This window comes from Manis pentadactyla, chromosome 11 (genome assembly GCF_030020395.1).
Source record: "Manis pentadactyla isolate mManPen7 chromosome 11, mManPen7.hap1, whole genome shotgun sequence".
In the NCBI taxonomy this organism is placed as follows: domain Eukaryota; kingdom Metazoa; phylum Chordata; class Mammalia; order Pholidota; family Manidae; genus Manis; species Manis pentadactyla.
Genome location: NC_080029.1, coordinates 73,211,419 through 73,224,039, shown reverse-complemented (window position 1 = coordinate 73,224,039; position 12,621 = coordinate 73,211,419).

The following is a 12,621-nucleotide window of genomic DNA, read 5'->3' as shown; positions in this document are numbered from 1 at the left end:
AGAAATAAGACAATCTCTGGAAGGACTTCAAAACAGAATGGACAAGATGCAAGAGACCCTTAATGGACTAGAAAACAGAGAACAGGAATGCAGAGAAGCTGATGCAGAGAGAAATGAAAGGATCTCCAGGAATGAAAGAATTTTAAGAGAGCTGAGTGATCAATCCAAAAGGAACAATATCCGCATTATAGGGATACCAGAAGAAGAAGAGAGAGAAAAAGGGATAGAAAGTGTCTTTGAAGAAATAATTGCTGAAAACTTCCCCAAACTAGGGGAAGAAATGGCCTCTCAGAACACAGAGGTACACAGAATTCCCATGACAAGGGATCCAAGGAGGACAACACCAAGACACATAATAATTAAAATGGCAAAGATCAAAGACAAGGACAAAGTGTTAAAGGCATCTAGAGAGAAAAAATAGGTCACCTACAAAGGAAAACCAATCAGGCTATCATCAGACTTCTCAACAGAAACCCTACAGGCCAGAAGAGAATGGCATGATATACTTAATGCAATGAAACAGAAGGGCCTTGAACCAAGAATACTGTATCCAACACTATTATCATTTAAATATGAAGGAGGGATTAAACAATTCCCAGAAAAGCAACAGTTGAGGGAATTTGCCTCTCACAAACCACCTCTACAGGGCGTCTTACAGGGACTGCTCTAGATGGGAGCACTCCTAAAAAGAGCACAGAACAGAACACCCAACATATGAAGAATGGAGGAGGAGGAATAAGAAGGGAGAGAAATAAAGAATCATCAGACAGTGTTTATAATAGCTCAATAAGTGAGTTAAGTTAGACAGTAAGATAGTAAAGAAGATAACCTTGAACCTTAGGTAACCACAAACTTAAAGCCTGCAATGGCAATAAGTACACACCTTTCAATAATCACCCTAAATGTAAATGGACTGAATGCACGAATCAAAAGACACAGAGTAATAGAATGGATAAAAAAGCAAGACCCATCCATATGCTGCTTACAAGAGACTCACCTCAAACCCAAAGACATGCACAGACTTAAAGTCAAGGGATGGAAAAAGATATTTCATGCAAACAAGAGAGAGAAAAAAGCAGTGTTGCAATACTAGTATTAGACAAAATAGACTTCAAAATAAAGAAAGTAACAAAAGATAAAGAAGGACATAACATAATGATAAAGGGCTCAGTCCAACAAGAGGATATAACCATTATAAATATATATGCACCCAATACAGGAGCAACAACATATGTGAAACAAATACTAACAGAATTAAAGGAGGAAATAGAATGCAATGCATTCATTTTAGGAGACTTCAACACACCACTCACTCCAAAGGACAGATCCACCAGAGAGAAAATAAGTAAGGACACAGAGGCACTGAACACACTAAAACAGACGGACCTAATAGACATCTACAGAACTCTACATCCAAAAGCAACAGGATACACATTCTTCTCAAGTGCACATGGAAGATTCTCCAGAATAGACCACATACTAGCCCATAAAAAGAGCCTCAGCAAATTCCAAAAGATTGAAATCCTACCAGCCAACTTTTCAGACCACAAAGGCATAAAACTAGAAATAAATTGTACAAAGAAAGCAAAAAGGCTTACAAACACATGGAGGCTTAACAACATGTTCCTAAATAATCAATGGATCAATGACCAAATCAAAATGGAGATCCAGCAATATATGGAAACAAATGACAACAACAACACAAAGCCCCAACTACTGTGGGATACAGCAAAAGGAGGCTTAAGAGAAAAGTATATAGCAATCCAGGCATATTTAAAGAGGGAAGAACAATCCCAAATGAATGGTCTAATGTCACAGTTATTGAAATTGGAAAAAGAAGAACAAATGAGGCCTAAGGTCAGCAGAAGGAGGGACACAATAAAGATCAGAAAAGAAATAAATAAAATTGAGTAGAATAAAGCAATAGAAAAAATCAATGAGACCAAGAGCTGGTTCTTCAAGAAAATAAACAAAATGGATAAGCCTCTAGCCAGACTTATTAAGAGGAAAAGAGAGTCAACACAAATCAACAGAATCAGACACGAGAAAGGAAAAATCATGACAGACCCCACAGAAATACAAAGAATTAATAGAGAGTACTATGAAAACCTATATGCTAACAAGCTGGGAAACCTAGGAGAAATGGACAACTTCCTAGAAAAATACAACCTTCCAAGACTGACCCAGAAAGAAACAGAAAATCTAAAGAGACCAATTACCAGCAACGAAATTCAAAACGGTAATCAAAAAACTACCAAAGAACAAAACCCCCGGGCTAGATGGATTTAACTCAGAATTTTATCAGACATACAGAGAAGACACAATACCCATTCTCGTTAAAGTTTTCCAAAAAATAGAAGAGGAGGGGATACTCCCAAACTCATTCTATGAAGCTAACATCACCCTAATACCAAAACCAGGCAAAGACCCCACCAAAAAAGAAAACTACAGACCAATATCCCTTATGAACGTAGATGCAAAATACTCAACAAAATATTAGCAAACTGAATTCAAAAATACATCAAAAGGATCATACACCATGACCAAGTGGGATTCATCCCAGGGATGCAAGGATGGTACAACATTCGAAAATCTATCAACATCATCCACCACATCAAAAAAAGAAAGACAAAAACCACATGATCATCTCCATAGATTCTGAAAAAGCATTCGATAAAATTCAACATCCATTCATGATAAAAACTCTCAACAAAATGGGTATAGAGGGCAAGTACCTCAACATAATAAAGGCCATATATGATAAACCCACAGCCAACATCATACTGAACACCGAGAATCTGAAATCTTTTCCTCTGCTATCGGGAACAAGACAGGGATGCCCACTCTCCCCACTGTTATTCAACATAATACTGGAGGTCCTAGCCATGGCAATCAGACAAAACAAAGAAATACAAGGAATTCAGATTGGTAAAGAAGAAGTTAAACTGTCACTATTTGCAGATGATATGATATTGTACATAAAAAACCCTAAAGACTCCACTCCGAAACTACTAGAGCTAATATTGGAATTCAGCAAAGTTTCAGGATAAAAAATTAACACATAGAAATCTGTGGCTTTCCTATACACTAACAATAAACTAATAGAAACAGAAATCAAGAAGACAATTCCATTCACAATTGCTCAAAAAGAATAAAATACCTAGGAATAAACCTAACCAAGAAAGTGAAAGACATATACCCTGAAAACTATAAGACACTCTTAAGAGAAATTAAAGAGGTCACTAACAAATGGAAACTCATCCCATGCTCTTGGCTAGGAAGAATTAATATCGTCAAAATGGCCATCCTGCCCAAAGCAATATACAGATTCAATGCAATCCCTATCAAACTACCAACAGCATTCTTCAATGAACTGGAACAAATAGTTCAAAAATTCATATGGAAACACCAAAGACCCCAAATAGTTAAAGCAATCCTGAGAAGGAAGAATAAAGTGGGGGGGATCTCACTCCCCATCTTCAAGCTCTACTACAAAGCCACAGTCATCAAGACAATTTGGTACTGGCACAAGAACAGAGCCACAGACCAATGGAACAGAATAGAGACTCCAAACATTAACCCAAACATATATGGTCAACTAATATTCGATAAAGGGACCATGGACATACAATGGGGAAATGACAGTCTCTTCAACAGATGGTGCTGGCAAAACTGGACAGCTACATGTAAGAGAATGAAACTGGATCACTGTCTAACCCCATACACAAAAGTAAATTTGAAATGGATCAAAGACTTGATTGTAAGTCATGAAACCATAAAACTCTTAGGAAAACCATAGGCAAAAATCTCTTAGACATAAACATGAGTGACCTCTTCTTGAACATATCTCCCCGGGCAAGGAAAACAACAGCAAAAATGAACAAATGGGACTATATCAAGCTGAAAAGCTTCTGTACAGCAAAGGACACCATCAATAGAACAAAAAGGTATCCTACAGTATGGGAGAATATATTCATAAATGACAGATCCGATAAAGGGTTGACATCCAAAATATATAAAGAGCTCACACACCTCAACAAACAAAAAGCAAATAATCCAATTAAAAAATGGGCAGAGGAACTGAACAGACAGTTCTCCAAAAAAGAAATACAGATGGCCAACAGACACATGAAAAGATGCTCCACATCGCTAATTATCAGAGAAATGCAAATTAAAACTACAATGAGGTATCACCTCACACCAGTAAGGATGGCTGCCATCCAAAAGACAAACAACGACAAATGTTGGCAAGGCTGTGGAGAAAGGGGAACCCTCCTACACTGCTGGTGGGAATGTAAACTGGTTCAACCTTTGTGGAAAGCAGTATGGAGGTACATCAAAATGCTCAAAACAGACATACCATTTGACCCAGGAATTGCACTCCTAGGAATTTACCCTAAGTATGCAGCAATCAAGTATGAGAAAGACCAATGCACCCCTATGTTTATCGCAGCACTATTTACAATAGCCAAGAATTGGAAGCAACCTAAATGTCCATCAGTAGATGAATGGATAAAGAAGATGTGGTACATATACACAATGGAATACTACTCAGCCATAAGAAAAGGGCAAATCCTACCATTTGCAGCAACATGGATGGAGCTGGACGGTATTATGCTCAGTGAAACAAGCCGAGCAGAGAAAGAGAAATACCAAATGATTTCACTCATCTGTGGAGTATAAGAACAAAGGAAAAACTGAAGGAACAAAACAGCAGCAGAATCACAGAACTCAAGGATGGACTAACAGGTACCAAAGGGAAAGGGACTGGGGAGGATGGGTGGGTAGGGAGGGATAAGGGGGGGAAGAAAAAGGGGGGTATTAAGATTAGTATCCATAGGGGGGCGGGAGAAAGGGGAGGTCTGTACAACACAGAGAAGACAAGTAGTGATTCTCCAACATTTTGCTATGCTGATGGACAGTGACTGTAAAGGAGTATATAGGGGGGACCTGGTATAGGGGAGAGCCTAGTAAACAAAGTATTCGTCATGTAAGTGTAGATTAATGATAAAAAAAAAAAAGCAGTTCCTGTGTGGTAACCTTCAATGAGTTCTACACAAGGGTATAAAGGGCATATAAAAGTGTAGGCAAAGGGTCTATTTGTGTTTATACAGAGGATCAAAGCCTAATTTGGCTACCCCAAAAATGAACTAAGATACGATATGAAAAAGAACTTCCAACATCAGCACTCTCGGGAAGACTCATGCCAGAAGATGATCAGCAAAAGAAACCCCAACAAAGATCCACGCACTGCTACAGCTGTAGATACACTCATCCCACCAGTTCCTGGACTTGCCATGGGAATGAGGAAGGAGATATCTAAGCTGGCCTGTGCATAAAGTAAAACAACAAATTTGACTGGATCTATACTGTTGGAACTCAACCAAGAATTAGGAGAAGTGCAAATTGTAGCACTCCAAAATCTTACAAACACAGACTATTTACTGTTAAAAGAACATATGGGATGTGAACAGTCCCCAGGAATGGGTTGTTTTAATTTATCTGAATTCTCTCAGACTGTTCAAGTTCGGTTGGACAATCTCCACCATATCATAGATAAGTTTTCACAATTGCCTAAGGTGCCTAACTGGTTTTCTTGGTTTCACTGGAGATGGCTGGTAATTACAGGTATGCTTTGGTTATGTAACTGTATTCCTATTATGTTAATGTGTGTGTACAATTTTAATTAGTAGTTTAAAACCTATACATGCTTAAGTTACTCTACAAGAAGATATGTCAAAGAAATAATCAATCTTCCCAGGTTTTCTTCCGCCTGTTACTTCTATAGCTTTTCTTCTTCCTTCCTAATTACAACCCTTAAATAGAACTCGTGCCACATGTCGAATTTACCGAGTATCATAATTCTTCCAAGTGGTAAAGACACCTCAAGACAAATGCTGGGCATAGAAGCCACAGGGCATAAATATGCAAAGAAGTAAAAAGCTAACCTTTTTAAACAATAAGGCTTCTCTCTCACTTACCAACTTTACATTTCCCTGTATGGCCCCGGAAGATGACTGGTTAGCCAGAGACGGGTAAGATTCCTCAAGGGAGGAACAACCTAAGACAGGCACAGTCGCAGGGGGGCCATCAGGTGAGAAAATGGGGATCAGCAGAGGTGAGGCTTAGAACCTCACCCCCCCGTTCTGAGAGAAATCTTCTGCATACATGGATGTTTATTGCCCTTGTCTAGCTCGGATTAACACATAGTCTACAGGCACACACCTGATCATCTACATTTGCTCTCTTACAACACTAAACTATGTTTTCTAACTTTTTCTTGTATCTACCTACCACTTCAGCATGTTATTAAAAATAATAATAATAAAGAGAGAAATGTGGTATCCACATATAAATCAAGTATAAAAATCAAATGAATATTCATATTTGAACTGTTTATAGTTCATAATGCATGAACAAAACTGAAAGCTTCTGTGATGACTGCCCTTGTAATGTTCACCATGTAACTTATTCAGTATGTAAGAATTTGTACTCCATGTAAGAACTTGTTCATTATGCATCAGAAGATGGGAGACTGACGAAAATTAGGCTTGGGGTGGATTAATGATTGTGCATTGAGCATTGACCCCCTATACAGAATTTTATTGTTGTTAACAACCATTTAATCAATAAGTATGAGAGATGCCCTCACACACACACACACACACAAAATATATATATATACATACACACACTTCCAATTGTAAAATAAATAAGTAACCGGGATGTAATGTATAGCATAAAGAATATAGTCAAAATATTGTAACAACTTGGTATGGTGATAGCTGGTACCTAGAATTATCATGTATATAAATGCTGAATCACTGTGTTGTACACCTGAAACTAATGTAATACTGTGTGTCAACTAACCTTCAATAAAAAATAATTATCCAGGTAAAAAAAAAAAATGGGCAGAGGAGCTGAATAGACAGTTCACTAAAGAAGAAATTCAGATGGCCAACAGATACATGAAAAGATGCTCCACATCGCTTGTCATCAGAGAAATGAAAATTAAAACCACAATGAGATATCATCTCACACCAGTAAGGATGGCTCTCATCCAAAAGACAAACAACAACAAATGTTGACGAGGTTGTGGAGAAAGGGAAACCCTCTTACACTGCTGCTGGGAATGTAAATTAGTTCAACCATTGTGGAAAGCAGTATGGAGGTTCCTCAAAATGCTCAAAATAGAAATACCATTTGACCCAGGAATTCCACTTTTAGGAATTTACCCCAAGAATGCAGCACTCCAGTTTGAAAAAGACAAATGCACCCCTATGTTTATCGCAGCACTATTGACAATAGCCAAGATATGGAAGCAACCTAAGTGTCCATCAGTAGATGAAAGGATAAAGAAGATGTGGTACATATACACAATGAAATATTACTCAGCCATAAGAAAAAAACAGATCCTACCATTTGCAGCAACATGGATGGAGCTAGAGGGTATTATGCTCAGTGAAATAAACCAGGCAGAGAAAGACAAGTACCAAATGATTTCACTCTTATATGGAGTATCAGATGAAAAGATAACTGAAGGATCGAAACAGCAGCAGAAGCACAGAACCCAAAAATGGACTAACAGTTACCAAAGGGAAAGGGACTGGGGAGGACAGGTGGGAAGGGAGGGATAAGGGTGGGAAAAAAGAAACGGGGCATTACGATTAACATGTATAGTGTTGGGGGGACACGGGGAGGGCTGTGCAACACAGAGGAGACAAGTAGTGATTTTACAGCATCATACTATGTTGATGAACAGTGACTGTGAAAGGGCATGTGGGGGTACTTGGTGAAGGGGGGAGCCTAGTAAACATAATGTTCTTCATGTAATTGTAGATTAATGATACCAAAGTAAAACTAATAAAAAAAAAGAAAGATGTTAACAGAACTACTGACTACAGTCTCTATGCTTTACTTTCATCCTCATGACTAATAGATATTATGATTGAGATTTTTGTACCTCTTTATCCCCTTCATCTATTTCACCCACCCACCCCAACTCTTCCCCCATGGCAACCACCAGTCACTTCTCAGTGTCTATGAGTCTACTGATGTTTCATTCATCTTGCTTTGTTTTGCTTTCAGTAAGTGTGATCATATGGTAGTCATCTTACTCCACCTGGCTTATTTCACTGAGCATAATACTCTCTAGGTCCACCCATGTTGTCCCAAATGGCAGCACTTTTTTCTTTTCTTATGGCTGAATAATATTCCATTGTATATATGTACCAAATCTTCTTTATCCATTTATCTACTGATGGACACTTAGGTTGCTTCCATATCTTGGCTATTGTGAATAATGCAGCAATAAATATAAGGGTGCATATATCTTTTCAAATCAGGGATTTTGTTTTCTTTGGATAAATTCCTAGGAGTGAAATTACTGGGTTGTATGGTATTTCTAGTTTTAGTTTTTTGAGGAACCTCCATACTGCTGCCACAGTGGCTGCATCAATTTACATTCCCAACCACAGTGTAGGAGGGTTCCCTTTTCTCCACATCCTCACCAGTACTTATTATTTTAGGGGTCCTCTTTAAGAAAAATAATATAAATTTATAAATATAAATTTAGGTTAAAAAATATGTATTTAGCTTGGGGGCGGAAGATGGCGGCGTGAGTAGAGCAGCGGAAATCTCCTCCCAAAACAACATATATCTATGAAAATATAACAAAGACAACCCTTCCTAGAATAAAGACCAGAGGACACAGGACAATATCCAGACCACATCCACACCTGAGAGAACCCAGCGCCTCGCGAAGGGGGTAAGATACAAGCCCCGGCCCCGTGGGAGCCGAGCGCCCCTCCCCCCGGCTCCCGGCGGGAGAAGAGCAGGCAGAGCGGGAGGGAGACGGAGCCCAGGACTGCCGAACACCCAGCCCCAGCCATCCGGGCCAGAGTGCAGGGCACTCGATACTAGGAAAACAGGGCAGCAAGAACAGTGAGCAGGCACTGGAGGCTGGGCGACAGAGGACAGAAGAAAAGCGCGCGACCATTTTTTTTTTTTTGCTTTTTTGCTGCTTTGTTTTGGCAAGCGCTTTTTGGAAGTCTTAAAGGGACAGGGGCCCCAATACTAGGGAAACAGGGCAGAAAGACCGGTGAGCAGAGGCCTGAGGCTGGCACCGGAGAATAAAGAAAAACGAACGACCACCTTTTTTTTTTTTAATTAAAAATTTTTTTTTTTTTTTAATTAAAAAAATTTTTTTTCTTGTTTTTTTTTGTGGTCGTTGTTTTGTTTTGGCGGGTGCTTTTTGGAAGTCTTAAAGGGGCAGGGCGGGTCACTTAATCCAGAGGTAGGGAATCCGGGATCTCTGGGCACCCTAACCCCTGGGCTGCAGGGAGCAGGGAGGCCCCTTACAGAGATAAATAGCCTCCCAGCAGCTCCTGCTCCAACGCGACTCCACCATTTTGGAGTAGCTGCCCGAGCCAGGCCACGCCCACAGCAACAGCGGAGATTAACTCCATAGCAGCCGGGCAGGAAGCAGAAAACCTGTCTGCGCGCAGCTGCGCAGCACAAACCACTAGAGGCCGCTGTTCTCCCAGGAGAGGAGGGCCACAAACCAACAAGAAAGGAAGTCCTTCCAGACGTCACTCGTCCCAGTTCTGCAGACTATTCCTATCACCATGAAAAGGCAAAGCTACAGGCAGACAAAGATCACAGAGACAACACCAGAGAAGGAGACAGACCTAACCAGTCTCCCTGAAAAAGAATTCAAAATAAGAATCATAAACACGCTGACAGAGATGCAGAGAAATACGCAAGAGAAATGGGATGAAGTCCGGAAGGAGATCACAGATGCCAGAAAGGAGATCGCAGAAATGAAACAAACTCTGGAAGGGTTTATAAGCAGAATGGATAGAATGCAAGAGGCCATTGATGGAATTGAAATCAGAGAACAGGAACGCATAGAAGCTGACATAGAGAGAGACAAAAGGATCTCCAGGAATGAAACAATATTAAGAGAACTGTGTGACCAATCTAAAAGGAACAATATCCGTATTATAGGGGTCCCAGAAGAAGAAGAGAGAGGAAAAGAGATGGAAAGTATCTTAGAAGAAATAATTGCTGAAAACTTCCCCACACTGGGGGAGGAAGTAATCGAACAGACCACGGAAATACACAGAACCCCCAACAGAAAGGATCCAAGAAGGGCAACACCAAGACACATAATAATTAAAATGGCAAAGATCAAGGACAAGGAAAGAGTGTTAAAGGCAGCTAGAGAGAAAAAGGTCACCTATAAAGGGAAACCCATCAGGCTAACGTCAGATTTCTCAACAGAAACCCTACAGGCCAGAAGAGAATGGCATGATATATTTAATACAAAGAAACAGAAGGGTCTTGAACCAAGGATACTGTATCCAGCACGACTATCATTCAAATATGACGGTGGGATTAAACAATTCCCAGACAAACAAAAGCTGAGGGAATTTGCTTTCCACAAACCACCTCTACAGAACATCTTACAGGGACTGCTCTAGATGGGAGCACTCCTAGAAAGAGCACAGCACAAAACACCCAACATATGAAGAAGGGAGGAGGAGGAATAAGAAGGGAGAGAAGAAAAGAATCTCCAGACAGTGTATATAACAGCTCAATAAGCGAGCTAAGTTAGGCAGTAAGATACTAAAGAGGCTAACCTTGAACCTTTGGTAACCACGAATTTAAAGCCTGCAATGGCAATAAGTACATATCTTCCAATAGTCACCCTAAATGTTAATGGGTTGAATGCACCAATCAAAAGACACAGAGTAACAGAATGGATAAAAAAGCAAGACCCATCTATATGCTGCTTACAAGAAACTCACCTCAAACCCAAAGACATGTACAGACTAAAAGTCAAGGGATGGAAAAACATATTTCAAGCAAACAACAGTGAGAAGAAAGCAGGGGTTGCAGTACTAATATCAGACAAAATAGACTTCAAAACAAAGAAAGTAACAAGAGATAAAGAAGGACACTACATAATGATAAAGGGCTCAGTCAAACAAGAGGATATAACCATTCTAAATATATATGCACCCAACACAGGAGCACCAGCATATGTGAAACAAATACTAACAGAACTAAAGGGGGATATAGACTGCAATGCATTCATTCTAGGAGACTTCAACACACCACTCACCCCAAAGGATAGATCCACTGGGCAGAAAATAAGTAAGGACACGGAAGCACTGAACAACACAGAAGAGCAGATGGACCTAATAGACATCTATAGAACTATACATCCAAAAGCAACAGGATATACATTCTTCTCAAGTGCACATGGAACATTCTCCAGAATAGACCACATACTAGGACACAAAAAGAGCCTCAGAAAAATCCAAAAGATTGAAATCCTACCAACCAACTTTTCAGACCACAAAGGCATAAAACTAGAAATAAACTGTACAAAGAAAGCAAAGAGGCTCACAAACACATGGAGGCTTAACATCACGCTCCTAAATAATCAATGGATCAATGACCAAATCAAAATGGAGATCCAGCAATATATGGAAACAAATGACAGCAACAACACTAAGCCCCAACTTCTGTGGGACACAGCAAAAGCAGTCTTAAGAGGAAAGTATATAGCAATCCAAGCATATTTAAAAAAGGAAGAGCAATCCCAAATGAATGGTCTAATGTCACAATTATCAAAATTGGAAAAAGAAGAACAGATGAGGCCTAAGGTCAGCAGAAGGAGGGACATAATAAAGATCGGAGAAGAAATAAATAAAATTGAGAAGAATAAAACAATAGCAAAAATCAATGAAACCAAGAGCTGGTTCTTCGAGAAAATAAACAAAATAGATAAGCCTCTAGCCAGACTTATTAAGAAGAAAAGAGAGTCAACACAAATCAACAGTATCAGAAACGAGAAAGGAAAAATCACGACGGACCCCACGGAAATGCAAAGAATTATTGGAGAATACTATGAAAACCTATATGCTAACAAGCTGGGAAACCTAGGAGAAATGGACAACTTCCTAGAAAAATATAACCTTCCAAGATTGACCCAGGAAGAAACAGAAAATCTAAACAGACCAATTACCAGCAACGAAATTGAAGAGGTAATCAAAAAACTACCAAAGAACAAAACCCCCGGGCCAGATGGATTTACCTCGGAATTTTATCAGACATACAGGGAAGACATAATACCCATTCTCTTTAAAGTTTTCCAAAAAATAGAGGAGGAGGGGATACTCGCAAACTCATTCTATGAAGCTAACATCACCCTAATACCAAAACCAGGCAAAGACCCCACCAAAAAAGAAAACTACAGACCAATATCCCTGATGAACGTAGAAGCAAAAATACTCAACAAAATATTAGCAAACCGAATTCAAAAATACATCTAAAGGATCATACACCATGACCAAGTGGGATTCATCCCAGGGATGCAAGGATGGTTCAACATTCGAAAGTCCATCAACATCATCCACCACATCAACAAAAAGAAAGACAAAAACCACATGATCATCTCCATAGATGCTGAAAAAGCATTTGACAAAGTTCAACATCCATTCATGTTAAAAACTCTCAGCAAAATGGGAATAGAGGGCAAGTACCTCAACATAATAAAGGCCATCTTTGATAAACCCACAGCCAACATTATATTGAACAGTGAGAAGCTGA